This window comes from Myotis davidii, unplaced genomic scaffold (genome assembly GCF_000327345.1).
Source record: "Myotis davidii unplaced genomic scaffold, ASM32734v1 scaffold497, whole genome shotgun sequence".
Taxonomy (NCBI): domain Eukaryota; kingdom Metazoa; phylum Chordata; class Mammalia; order Chiroptera; family Vespertilionidae; genus Myotis; species Myotis davidii.
The window spans coordinates 4,144,722-4,159,084 of NW_006288434.1; the positions used below are offsets into that span (position 1 = coordinate 4,144,722).

Sequence of the window (14,363 nt, forward strand, 5' to 3'; positions counted from 1 at the left end):
GACATCCCTGTTATATCACCAGCATCTAGCCCAGATGTGGAGTATGTCTTAGACTACCAAGATTCTAATCTAAAGAACAGAAAAATGGAGAAGCCATAGAGAAAAATAGACAGGTCAATATGCAAGGCAGACTCAGAGACAAAAGCATTTAGGAGTGAAAAGAAAGGTCTTTGCAAAAATGTTGCAAGGGGGTCAGACTCCATGCAGCCTCGGAGGCAGCCTGCCCATTCCCTACCAGGGCTGTGTGTCTTCAGCAAAGTGGAGAAGACTGTGGAGAGATGAAGCCGGAGAGGTGGGCAGGGCCAAGTTGCTATGGGCCCTGGAAACCATGCAAAGGAGTGAGAAGAAAAGAGGGAAGTTAGAAAGAAACTGAAAGCACAAGCATATTGTTCAGACTACTCTGGCTTCAAGAGTCAGCGGCCTAAACCAAAGAGGGAATGTACTGGCTTGTGTCACTGGAAAGTGTCGGAGATTGGACAATATCATCAGGTTTCTCTTTCCCGTTCCCCGTCCTCACACCCACTTTTTGTGCTGGCTTCCATCTCTGATAGCCTCTTTCCACATGCTGGCTTCTGGCAACTCCAGCTTTGTGATGAACAGATAAGTGGCCCTGGCAGTTCCTGATAGTTCCAGTAAAAATCTTAGAACTGATTTTCATTGGACAACTTGGGTCATGTGCCCATCCTTGAAATAACTATGTTCAAAACGTTAATAGGTCAGGCTAGGGTCATATGATCACCCCTAATGGGGCAGGAAGGCAGTCCCCCACAGAAAGTAGAATGCCGTTTCAAACTCCACTCTAAGCAAAACCAAAGACCCAGGGAAGTTGTTTCCTTCTTTACACATAAAAATTGGAAAGAATCTTTGGAGAAAGAAAAAGTTAAGATGCTACGGAAGACAGGGAGACTGTGGGAGCAAAGCCTGGAAGACATGGGAAGGGATGGAGTTCAGGTAGGAACATGGGTGGCTGAGATGATTATGGACTCGTGGGGCTGGGAAGACCTTCAGCTCCCCTCCCCTCTCCATTACAGGGCCATTTGACATCCATTGGGATGTGATCAGTGATGGATAGTTCATGCTTTTGCAAAGTATTGAATTTTATTGTCATACAGATTTGATTTTTTAAAATGCCTGCTTTTCATTAAACTGAAATCTAGTTCTCAGCTTGCCCTATAGATTAACAAACCTTAAGGCTACTACCTCATCAGATGGTCCTTTAAGTGCCGGCAGACACATTCCTGACAGCATTTTCTCTTTCGGCCAAGCCCACGAGTACTTTTGACTACATATTAGGCGACATGGTTTCCAGCCTAAGTGTCTTTCTCTGGATTCATGCTCGTTTGTGTGTGTGTCTCCTTAAAAGGCACTACGCCTCCAGATGAGGCCTGACCACCGCTGAGTTCAGTGAGACCATCTTTTGCTCCCTTTCAAAAATCCTCACCTAAGGATATGCTTATTGATGAGAGAGAGAGAGAGAAACAATGTTGACAGAGAAACATCAATTGGTTGCCTCCTGCACACATGTCCCAACCAAAATCCCAAAACCTCGGTATGTGTGTTGACCAGGAATTGAACCCATGACCTTTTTAGTGTACAGAATGACACTCCAACCGACTGGGCCACCTCGCCAGGGCTATTTTTGCTCCCTTTATCTGGACGTTATACTAATGCAATTTAAGACTTCATTGGATTTTTTTTTAACACTATTATTACCAACAAAAAACCCAGGTCTTTTTTTCTCGTGAATGGTTGCTAAGTCAGGCCTTTTGTAATTATGCAAGTGGTAATGTTTCTGTGTGGTTTGTTGGTTTGTGTGTGTGTTTTTTTTTTTAGCCAAGAAAATGGAACTTTCTTATTTTTTCTTTTAAATCTCTTCTTGTTGTTTCTTTCAGACCCATCCTGGATTTGGTCCTGCCAAAACATGACCCTTTAAACCGGGTGGTTTAAGACCTGTAGACTCTGCTACAAAAGAATGGATCCCTTATTAACCCAACTCCTTTGTCACATGTTGTACCACTGATAAATGGGCAGCCTTTCTAGCCCAGAGCTGTGTGTGTGTGTGCGCGTGAGTGCGTGTGTGCATGTGTGATGATGAGCTTTGTCCTATGGTTCCAGGTCAGTCACTGGCAACCTTTGCCCCCACTTTAGTTTGTATCAACTGTTCTGGATGAAAGAACACCATTTCATCCCTCTCCCATGGCCAATGAAAGGGTAATAGCCAGGCCTTAGCCTGTTTTCTCAGTGGTTAGAGCGTCAGCCCTCGGACTGAAGGGTCTCGGGTTCAATTCCAGTCAAGGGCACCTACCTCGGTTGCAGGCTCAATCCCCAGTGCTGGTGGGGGTGTGTACGAGAGGCAACCAGTCGATGTGTCTTCCTCACATCAATGTTTCTCTTTCTCTCTGTCTCTCCCCCTCCTTTCCACTCTCTCTAAAAATCAATGGAAAAATATCTGTGGGTGAGTATTAACAAAAAGGAGGAGGGGAGGGAAGGGGAGGGGAGGGGAGGGGAGGAGAGGGGAGAGGAGAAAGAGTAGTAGCCAGGACAGCTCTAGGGGGCATTTAGAATCCGTCTCAGCTGGCCTATGTTTTAGAATAGAGCCCTTTAGTGGGAGCCCTGACTAACCATCACCATGTAACCAAGTGGTCTGATGAGCCTTTTACCCACCCACATTCCTAGATACCTACTCCCTAACATTCTTACTGGAACTGAAGACTCTGTGCTGTACCTGTGTTATCTGAGGGGTCCGGATTCCTTTATGACTCCCTCATCTGGTTCATAGAAGAACCTTTCATGGGGCTATACCTGCTTCCAGAATTTCTAAGGGTCTCTCTGATCTAAGATTTGCATTCCTACATGTCACCTCAGGCTTCTTAGACGAACCCTTTGCATGTAGACATACTCCAAAGTGAAGTAAAATTCACTTTGTCCTTTGGAATTGATAATTTTTTAAAAATTTTTGTTTACTGATTTGAGAAAGAGAAATATCAATTTGTTGTTCCACTTATTTATGCATTCACTGGTTGATTCTTATACGAGGGAATATGCCTTGACTGGGGATCAAATCCAGAACCTTGGCGTATCAGGATGATGCTCTAACCATCTGAGCTACCCGGCCAGGGCTGAACTTGATTTTGACTGCAGACATCTCCCTGATACGAGGTGCCTCTTTTACTTCAGTTCATTTCCAATGCTCTCTCAGCCCCAACACCACCCTCCTAACAGCTTGAGCTGGCTTCCCCACCAGGAGTTCCCAAGTGCTCGAGGCTCTGAGAAACTGTCAATTACGATCATTAAACAAAATGTGCAACTGGGACACTGAGGATGTGGTCAAAAGTGGAGCCTCTTTCCTAACCCAAAGAAGGGAGGTAAATTGTGCCAGGAGTAGATTCCAACTGCCCAGGATTGTGGCAGGATTGTAAGAAGCTAGGAAAATTCCTTGACACGCAAAATAAGGGAAATTGAGACAAAACAATTAAACAAGGCCAAACTATTTGAGCAATTTACAGCCAGACAATGAATCACAAAGTTTTAATTTCCCCAACCAAGGACACCTAATAGCAAACGGTTTACACATTCTAGACAGTGCCCAGATAGAACGGCCTGGTCCCAGACCCTCTTCGATGACGTTCTTTGAAAATAAATCCATCCAGAAAATAACCCCTGACATCTCTATATATACATTTTTTTTAAATTTTATTGTTGAAAGTATTATGTATGTCCCCTTTTTCCCCATCGACCCCTTCTAGCCCACCCCCTGCCTCAGATCTCTATATGTACATTCTGATGAATTAACATATTGAACACACCTGGAAGCTCATGAATATTCTGGCAAGACCCTCTCCTGAGACCTCCCTTAGGATTCTGGCCAGCCAAAGAGAGATTAAAGCCTCAAGATAAAAGACCCATGGCAAGCTCTAGCTAGAGTACGGCCACACCTTGTATCTCTGCTCTCTTTCTCCTAAATTCTAAAGGGCCCCACGAGACTTGCAACCAGGGGAGTAGTGGGCAGTGGCAGCTTATCCCAGGCTTACTCCCTGAACTTGTCTCCAAGGCCCCCTTTTCCTCTGACTTTCTCTCTCCTGTTGCTTCTTCTACCTTAAGCCCTTCCTTTGTTCCACTGTCCCCAGCTCAAATAAACATACTCTCAAAATCACCTGGACTTGTTTGTGAAATCTTTCCTGCATGACGTCAAGAACCCATACACTACCGGCTGACCTGAGACAGACCCACGCCAGGCCTGGTTCCTGGTTCCTCAATGCAAAAAAAATAGCGCATAAGAAGTAATTACTAAATCTAACAGGAAATTTTGTAAGAATTCTTAGATACTGAAACATTCTTCCTTACCAATTCAAAATTAGATCAGAAAATGAAAATAATTTTTCTTTGTATTTATTAGCCTGTCTAAGATTAAAAACTGAAAGCCCAAGCCTAGATGTATGGGACTTTTTCATAGCAAAATAGAAAGAAAGTACCTGGAAGGCAATCCAAATAAAATCATGTAAAAAGAAGTCATGCTGACATATCTGCTGCGGAACTGCTCATCAGAATGTTTAGACCGGATCCAAGAATGTCAATCCACTGGCTCGCATACTGATTATTTTGGGACCCAACACAGAATTCAGAAGGAAAAATATAAGATTAGCACTCAAAGAAACTGCCAATTCTAAATTTAAAGATATTAGCAAATATACTCCACATTTCTTTTATCAAAAAAAGTCAAAATAAGGGAAAATACCACATGATCTCACTCATTCATGGATAATTGAGACCATTATAAACTTTTGAACAATAATAGATACAGAGGCAGAGCTGCCTCAAACAGAGTGTCAAACTGCAGCAGGAAGGCCGGGGAGGGTTCGGGGGCAAAAAATTAAAAAATAAATAAAAGTCAAAATACAGTTTTGTATTTAATGTGAACAGTTTAAACTGTCTAAAATAAATATCAGTTATTTCAGAACAAAAAATATTAAGAACCATAAGGTGTTAGGTCTTAGAAGGGGAAAGAAGGAAGAATTCAAGAGCTCATGGGGAAGAAAATGATACTGGATTTTCCCCGGGTCTGGACCAAAGACAGAGAGACTTGAAGAAGAGGAAGCGAGAGATGACATGTGGGAAGGGAGGGTGAGGGGGTTGATGTTTCCCCAAAGACCTGGATATTCCAGTAAAGGAAGGGCGAGAAACTACTTTTAAAAAATATATTTTATTGATTGATTTTAGAGAGAGGAAGGGAGAGAAGAAGACATCAATTTGTTATTCCACTTATTTATGCACTCATTGGTTGATTCTTTTATGTGCTCTGTCCGTACCTCACCCTTGATACCTTGGCGTTCTGGACAATGCTCTAACCAACTCAGCTATCCAGCCATGGCTGAGAAACCACTCTGTTTCCCTCACTAGACTATAGATTTTGATAGGGCAGCGAATGGACCTGTTTTATCCCCTACTGTAAAACCCATCACCTAGGACAGTGCATGGCATATTGTTGATTCTCAATTAATATTTGTTAAATAAAATTAATGAGTGTGGGCATAGGGACTTAGAAGAGTGAGAAATGCTGGGAATGACTTTGTTAATAGTAAATAAGAAATGAATAATGGGGTTACTAATTTGAGTTTAGGTGGCATGCATTTAAAGCGAATCATTTTTCTGAAGTTCAGAAGCAAGAACAGAAAAACAGACAGATGGGAACTGACATGACCGAGAGAGTAGAATGGAAAAGGGGTAAGAGGGTCTGATATGCACGGGAGAGCAATGGAGGCAAGGCTGAAAATGGGGTCAAGGGTGGAGACAGAATGAAGGCAGCAATAGACTGTCAAGGTCAGGAAATTACAAGTACTTCTGAGGACTTTAGGACAAAGAACCTCTTTAAAACATCAGTGTAGCAGCATATAGCTTTGTACAGGCTAAGCATCCAACTCAAATTTTTACTCTAAATTATGTGACTATTCAGACATGGACTGTGATTTGTTTTTCTTTGTAGCCTGGTTTGTTAACTAAATAAATTTTTAAAAGGAGGGGAAAAGGAAGGTAATTAGTTAAAGACATGACTGACATGTCTTATGTCATTTAAATTATGAGCTATTCAGATCTTTATGCACATATAAACGTCTATAAATACTTGCTATATATAATAATAATCACAAATCCACATTCCATCACAAACACCTGCAGATATTTTGTGCAATATGGATTAATAACAATGATGGAAAATCTATCAATTACTTGAGTTGTGTTCTATCTTCTATGCTGTAGGATGGAGCCAAGATCTTGTAAATACTGGGCTTGAGGACCCAAGGAACAAGCTGGAGATTTGGAGTTACTGAGGGCAGAGAACTAGAACCGAATTCCATGGGTACCTTGTCCAGAATGGAAAGATGACAATTTGACCAGGATCAAGAACCAGGGGACTAGCCAGGTCGAAGGGAGGGACAAATGAGCAGGTAGTCAAAATCCAGAATTACTGTGTGTTTGCCTCTTTGTAAGAACAAAAGTCAAATTCTCTGCTAAGACCCTTTAGCCTTTTAAGTTCTTTGCCTTCAGTATCAAATGTACTTTCCCTTCTAGGATTTCCTATTTAAAAGATGAATTTTTTGAATGAATTTTCTTATCGCCTCTTGTTGAACTCTACACTTCTTTTTATTTTGTTTTAAATTTTTTCATGCCATTTATTTTTCAAATACACATATTTAGGTTTCTCAGGCTGGAAAATTTTCACTTGTGAAAAATAAATGCAAAGGTACATGAGAAGTCTAGTAAAGAAAATATAGTGACTCATTGTTAAATGGGAGTGAGGTGGGAGTGGAGATTGAAAGGAGAAGAGAATTAAAGGAACTTCCCCCCTCCTCCAGATTTCCTAATCTTCAAAATGTAGTATTTCAAGGGACTTCATTGTTCATTTTGAAGGAAAACAAAAAAACTCTACACTCATTTTCATATTGCATTTATAAGTCAGTAATATTAAGATGGAAACAAAGGAAATACCTCTTTATGACTGATCATCTACTTTAGTCATCCAAATCCTTGAATCTGATTGCTCTGCAGATTTGTACTTCTGAAAATAGAATATCTCAATTATTGTTTTGAAATCTCAAAATGCTTGCTCTTAAATTATTCCTCTTCTGTTTAACTCTGAAACACAAAGAAGATAACATAAAAGAGCTTGTGTGATGTATGGAACAACAATATACAAAATCATCTGGATTAGGCACCTTCCTCCTCTTGGTAAAAAATATGTGGTAACACAGTTTTAGTGTGTGGGAATTTTTATTTGAACAAAGCCATCTCAAAATCACAGCCACATAGTAATTGTTCAGTTTTCCTCTCATGGCCTTGAGACATAGTGGTTAAAAATTTTGCTTTTATCACAGGATATAAAACCCCTAAGAAACTATTTGAAATTGAATACAGATCTCTGGCCCTGAGACTTCAGATATTTTTCTTCCTTGCTTAGTTATCCAACTATTTTAAAAATCTTATTCTCTTTGATCACTGATAGGAATGTTGGCTTGGCACAGTCACTTTAGCTCCACACTTTGAAAATTCCCAAGTATGAATGTCAACAAGTTAACCAAGGGTTCTAAATTCCTCCCCCTACCCCCACCCATCCCGCGCCCCTCATCCCCATCCCCAAGTATCATTTAATACATTCAAGGTATGACATGTCATCTCATGCCCATCTTTTTAGATCACAGAGACTTTCAATTAGCCATGTTGGATTCTGACCACATTTGCTAGGAAATAACTGTTTAAATATGTCTTCTAATACATTTCTGATGGGATTCCCCTGGCAAAGGTAGATGTGATTTTTAAAACTGAAACCATCCTAGAAATAGACATTTTTGGAAATTGCTGATGAGTTTCCTAGCTAGCATACATGGAGCTAAAGTGACAATTCCACTGAGGAGGATAAATGGCAGAAAAGAAGGACGAAGGTAGCACTCTGCCAAACAGGCTGTTCACTTCCAGCAGGAGTTAGTTCATACCACACTGCCTCTTCCCACTGTTCTCTCTCTGCTTAAATGTTTTGTCTTCTTACTGTTTCAGTGCTGAGATCCTGCCAAAAATATTAAACTCAATTTGAAAGGAAATGGAAAATGTAATAATAAAACTTCAAAAAATGTTATTACAGGGAGGAATAATTTTCTTTAAAATTCTATTGTTCTATGATACTCCATCTTCCAATAAAAGCCAGTGAAACCAATTGTTCATCTGAAAAGAACACTTTTGATAATATTTACTGAGCTATTACTATGTGCCAGGCACTCTGCTAAATGCTTTATCGTTAGTATTTTATCTAATTCTCACAGAAATCCCAAGAAAGAGGTTCTTTTATTGCTCTCATTGTAAAGATGAGGAAACAGATGTAATGGGACCTTGATCTATGAACATCCATCTCTCTGTAACAGGCAGACCTTGGGGATATTGAGGTTGCCATAATAAAGCAACTATTGCAATAAAGCAAGTCACAATTATTTTAGTTTTCAGGGCATACAAAAGTTAGTATGTTTACATTATATACCAGTGATTTTTTGATTGGTATTTTCAAAAGCTAGTAAGAATTTTAAAAACATGTAATACCTGACTATTTAGTGGGACACTGGTCTCTTTTCCCTTATATTGTCAAATAAAAATAATGACAACAGTCAACACAACAATAGTCATCCAGTGTGAATGCTGTCTTAAAGCATAAATAAACAGTTCATATAATAGAGTTGCATCTTGTTGGTCACATCACATTACAAGGCTGTGTCTGATTGGTTAATTCTTGGTACCAAAAATCCTTATATACCAGCATAGGCACCTAATTTTTTATAAAGTCACTTTGGAGCAAAAAGGGTAGGTAATTACTATTGTAATTTTTAAGGAAATCAATCAAAATTACACTTTTGGGTCAGATCAGCAAAATATATATATGCTGCAGAATTTTAGTAAGTAGTTTATGTGTGCCATGAGATAAAAACGTTGAAAATTGCTGTAGTCTCTTAAATATACAATAGCACTATGTCTTTAAAAAAGTACGTACCTTAATTTTTAAAATAAACAAAAACACTTTATTGCTGAAGAGGGGCAGAAATCACTATAGAGAACACGATCTCTGTAGATTTGGAGTAAATTTTTTGAAGCAGATTTAACTAGATGCCCAATTTATTCACAAAATAACTTAGTATTCCATCCATAGACTATCTAGCTTTGAGTCTTGTACATTCAGCGCAACCTCCTAAGTAAACTAGTTGTAAAATGTTACTCCTCCGTGATTTCACTAAGGTGAATTTTGTCATGTGGTTTTATGTCAGCTGCAAACCACAGGGTACTGGCCCCCAAGACCCCACGATGTTGTCAAGGCATCAGGAAGAACAGTTGTCTAGAGACTGTTAGAGGCCACACACTTGTCACCAAGGACTCCTGTTCATGGGTCATCGTTATTATCAGATTCCCTAACCCGCCTTCCTCTCCATCAGCACAGGATTTCCTTGTGAAGGTGACAGCCTGAATGCTGCCTAATTAGGCTGTGTGATTTCAAGAGTGAATGTACTTCATTACATTATTCGGTGTAAGGTTCTAGGTCATATCTAAAAATACCCCAGCTTGAAAATTAACCCAATCTCCTGTTTGCTTTTGTTTGGAATCTTTTCACTTTCTAGAGAATAATGCGGAAAGCTAAATCCAGTATTACATAAGTGTTATTCGTTTGTTAAAACTATATCTTGTAAGTGAGAAAATTATTCTTTGTGTACATTTAAAAATAACCCCTTTCAGTTATATAACTAGCAATCAGGACCAGTTTGTTTGTGGGCATGTGTTCATACACATTTTTTTTTTAATACCTGTCTTGCTTCAAAAAGGGTAACAGATGGGTTACAGATACATATAATATAGCGCCAGAAAAATAAAATCTGAAGTTGGTGAAGGAATGGAAACAGAATTTAAGCCAGGAGTGAGTTACGTATACAAAGCGCATCCTGTTTGATCTTATACACAGGCCGGAAGGCCACATATATGGCTCTAAGCTTTCTCACAACCAAGGGAAATACTGTTAGTTCCACAATTACGTACTCAGAAGACAAAAACAAAAGAGATCATAAACAAGGGAAATAACTGTATCAGGTGCTAAAACCAAGGAAAAATACTTTCCAGATCTTGCTAGAGAGATTATTATAGTCACAAACTCCATGGCACTTTCTTATAAATCCCTTAATGAAGGCCCAAAGTAATAGACCAAAGTGAATTCATTAAGGAAATCTGAGGAGAGGAAGGAGCCATGGTGTGTTAGCAAGGCCACTCTGGAGCACATCCACGGGGCACCATGCGTGATCTGTGTCTGCGGCACGTCCTGCGGTAACACAGGGCACAGCTTTCACATCTGTATACATTGGGCTCAACACTGTGGGTCAGAGGAGTTCTGTAACTTTCCCACGGCCCCACAGCTAGAACCTAAATGCTGAAACCTTGTAGAGGAGAAAAAGGAAAGAACCGTATAGGAAGAAATTTCTATGACCCTGCCAGAAAGAAAAGGAACCAACTTGGACCTCAGTAAATTTATTTACATAATGACGGATAAGGGTGAGTGGCCAGGAAGTAGCACATTCCAGTGAGTCAACTCTGCCTACTGAGAATCTCCCAGGTCTTCCTAGATGAGGTCCCAAGACTGCCTCCCCAAACCACATTAAATGACAGTGGGAATAAAGGCCCCAAGCTCCAACTCCTGGTTGCATTTTTTTTCCCAGCGAAACAAACTCCAGGCAAAGCCTCCTGCCTCCAATAGCCTACCCAGTCCTCCTGTATCATGACAGGACAACGCTTTACCATTTTTGTGTCTCCCAATGTTTAGGGAAGGCATGCCATGTGGGCATGGCTAGATTTCTTTGCTTGCTTCCTTGCTCTTTCCTTGGCATTAAGTTCCTCACCTTCAAAGTTTAGTGGGAAAGACCTGCGCGTAACAATGAAGTACTTTACACAGCAAATTTCAGAGGTGAGCACAGGGTTGCTGTGGATTGAATTGGCCTGTAAGAACAAGCAAAGTTTAATGTAATTGAGCCAGGCAGAAGAGGAGGAGGAGGAGAAGGAAGAAGAAAGTAGGAAGAAAGAAGAAGAAGAAAAAAAATGACAGGAGAAAGGAGGATGTATGGTACCACAAAAACTTGATGTAGCTGAAGAAATTCAGACTTTGTGGCACCAATGGAGGGGCCAGGCTGCCTGTATGGTCCAAATCCCAGCTCTGCCACTTACCAACTACATGACTTGAGCAAATTACTTAGGATCTGGAGCTTCAAATCCTAAGACGTTGAAGGGATAATAATAGCACCTACCTTTTAGGATTTTAATGACAATTGAATGGCTTAATATTTATAAAGCACTTAGAACAGTTCCTGACATGTACTATGTACTCAATGAAGAGTAGGTATTATTGTAGCCCTGTTGTTCTCTTTCACTCATTCCCCATTTTTATTCCATTCTACACAGCCTTACAGATTCTGCCTCTAAAACAAATACCGAGACCATTCACTTCTCTCTCCATCTTGGGCCAAAGAACTATGATTTCTTTCCTGGATTCTTGCAGTAGCCTCCTAACTCGTCTTCCTGCTTCCACTCTTGTTCTCTCACAATCTGATCCACAAAGCAAACAGAGTGATCCTTTTTTGTTGTTGTTGTTAATCCTCACTGGAGAATATTTTTTACGTTGATTTTTTAGAGTATAGAAAGGAGGGGGAGAGACAGAGAGAGAGGCACATTGATTGGTTGCCTCCTGCAGGTGCCCCAACCAGACCCAGGAATTGAGCCCGCAACCAAGGTACGAGGTATATGCCCTTGACTAGATTCGAACACGCAACCCTTTAGTCCACGGCCGACGCTAATCACTGAACAAACCAGCTAGGGCCAGAGTGATCCTTTGCAACGTAAGTCAATCACACATTGTACCAACTATTTCGAATTCTGCTTATCAGAACTTTCAAAGGTCTTTAATAATGACTCCCTCTATCTCTCTAACCCCATGCCTTTTGTATTCCCTCTTTTTTAAAAAAATGTATTTTATTGATTTTTTATAGAGAGGAAGGGAGAGGGATAGACAGTTAGAAACATCAATCAGCTGCCTCCTGCACACTCCCTACTGGGGATGTGCCCGAAACCAAGGTACATGCCCTTGACCAGAATCGAACCTGGGACCCTTAAGTCCGCAGGCTGACGCTCTATCCACTGAGCCAAACCGGTTAGGGCCATATTCCCTCTTACTCACTCTACTTCAGCCTCAAGTTTGTCTTGCTAGTACCTTTGCACCTGCTATTCCGTCTGCCTTCCCCATCTCTTGTTTTCCTTCTTCTTGTCCTGGAGAACACAGCTCAAATGTCAGCAGAGTGGACTTCAGTTTGAGACACGGAAGTAACAGCCTACCTGGTTTCTGCCTCTCCCAACCCCCGGCCCCATGGCCCTTCCCCACTCCCCGAATGTAAGCTCCATAGAGCAGAAACAAAGGCTGTCTTTTTCATTACTGTATTCCCAGTGCCTATAACAACAAATCTGTCTCTCCAACATACCAGGTACTGAATAAGTATTTATTAAACTAATGTTGAGTGGATTAGAATAGAGGAAGAATGGAGAAGGCCGCCAAACATTAAGGCACCAGGGGCCAATTATTATGCGTTTGCAGTAATCCGGTGGGAAATGAGGAGACAGTAGCAGTGGTTTTCAACCTTGGCTGTGCATTGGAATCATCTGGGGAGTGATTCTTAAAAACCCTGACGCCTGTGGGCCCTCCTCAGAGATTCTGATTTAACTGGTGGATGCAGCCTGGGCATCAGGATTTGTAAAAGCTCCGCCACGTAATCCATGTGCAGCCAAAGTTGAAACCAATAGCAGAGTGAGTGCAGGGGTGTTTAGAATGTATCATAAGTAGGACATGGTTGCTAATTTTGAATTGGAAGTGGCCAAAAGGAGGGTTTCCTGGGAAAATTCCTAGATTTCTGCCTTGGGCCTGGGTGAGTGAGACAGGCAAGTTTTGAGAAAAAGATAAATTCTGCCTTGGACAGACTAAGTTTGAGGTGCCTTTGGGGATTCAAGGGGAGATGTTCAATAGATTTGTTTCTTAATAGACTTACGTTGCCTTAGTGAAGAGTAGGAAATCCCTCTACTTTTCAAGAAGACAAGCAGGAAGAGGCATCCTGGAAAATATGACAATTGCAGTGTGCCAGGCCACGCCCACCCAGCACAGCCTCTTTACTCAAAACCCCCTTCCAAGCCCATGCCCCATCTGTTCTGAAACGTGTTCAACATGTTGACATGTTTTCAAGAAGGATTACATTATGTATGAATACTGTTCCATAAATCCATTTAAATCACTATTCTTGTACTACCTTTACGCTTAAACTACCCCTTTGATTAAATTGCTGGCAGCCTTCAAATAGCATTTAAAGGAATATACGTCTAACAGCTTAAAAATTTCCAATATGTGAAAATAAAACATGCCCACCATTACTTCCTTTTAGTTCCGTCGTTAAAGATACTTAAATTGCTTCACTTGTTTAGTTTTCTAATTGGTAAACATTTACTGGGTTACCAAAGACACCAAGTACCATCTGAAAGACCATGATTCCTTGTTTTGTTTCTAATTTAAATTAGACACACTAACACAAAGCCCAAAAGGGCGATATATTTAGTTAAGTAACAGATGGCAAAGGGACATTCTGTACAGCATCTATCACATTCCATTTCTCAGTATTCCAAGGAAGAGTACACTTAAATCTTGAAGAGAAATAAACTAGGAAGGAATGGACCCGGACTGGACTGAATATTTACTCAACTAAGAATTGATAGCCAAGTCATGCTTAGGTTAAAAAAACTCAGGGATATGAACTGGCTTAAAGAATACAAGGGGCTGGCCCGGCTAGTGTGGCCCAGTGGTTGAGCATGAACCTATGAGCCAGGAGGTCACGGGTTCAATTCCCGGGTCAGGGACATGCCCAAGTTGCGGGCGGTGTGGGATGTGCATGAGGCAGCCAATCAATGACTCTGTCATCATTGATGTTTCTCTCTCTCTTTCTCTCCCTTCCTCTCTGAGATCAATAAAAATATACATTTTTTTTAAAAAGAATATGAGGGGATGGAACAAAGCTAAAGTAATTCCGAATGTATCACTAAGAACTGAAATATGAATTCTCAATACTTAAACGACTTTGACAAATTAGGAAAGGGGGGGGGGGAGTCAGCGGAAAATATTCCGCGAGCCCTTGCGTAGGGTGTTATATTGTGGCTCAGGCTGCTCCCCGCAGCCCCCGCGGAAGGCTGAGGTCTATTGACACTAACCGGGCGCGGGCGGGGGAGCGCCTCCCTCCGGGGAGGGACATTCCCCGGCGGACAGCGGACGGCGGACG

At 41.1% G+C, this 14,363-nt stretch overlaps 1 long non-coding RNA gene across 2 annotated transcripts in view; it reads right to left on the reverse strand.

Moving 5' to 3' along the window:
• Nucleotides 1–14,363, reverse strand: part of LOC102767762 — a 70,302-nt gene extending 55,939 nt beyond the window's left edge. Inside the window, exons 1-4 of one of the 2 annotated variants that reach the window (XR_001513285.1) lie at nt 14,296–14,363; nt 10,905–11,604; nt 6,982–7,128; nt 4,473–4,590 (exon numbers count right to left, since the gene is read on the reverse strand). This is a non-coding gene — a long non-coding RNA (uncharacterized LOC102767762). The remainder of the gene's footprint in view (nt 1–4,472; nt 4,591–6,981; nt 7,129–10,904; nt 11,605–14,295) is intronic. The other variant, XR_435484.2, reaches the window with a different exon arrangement.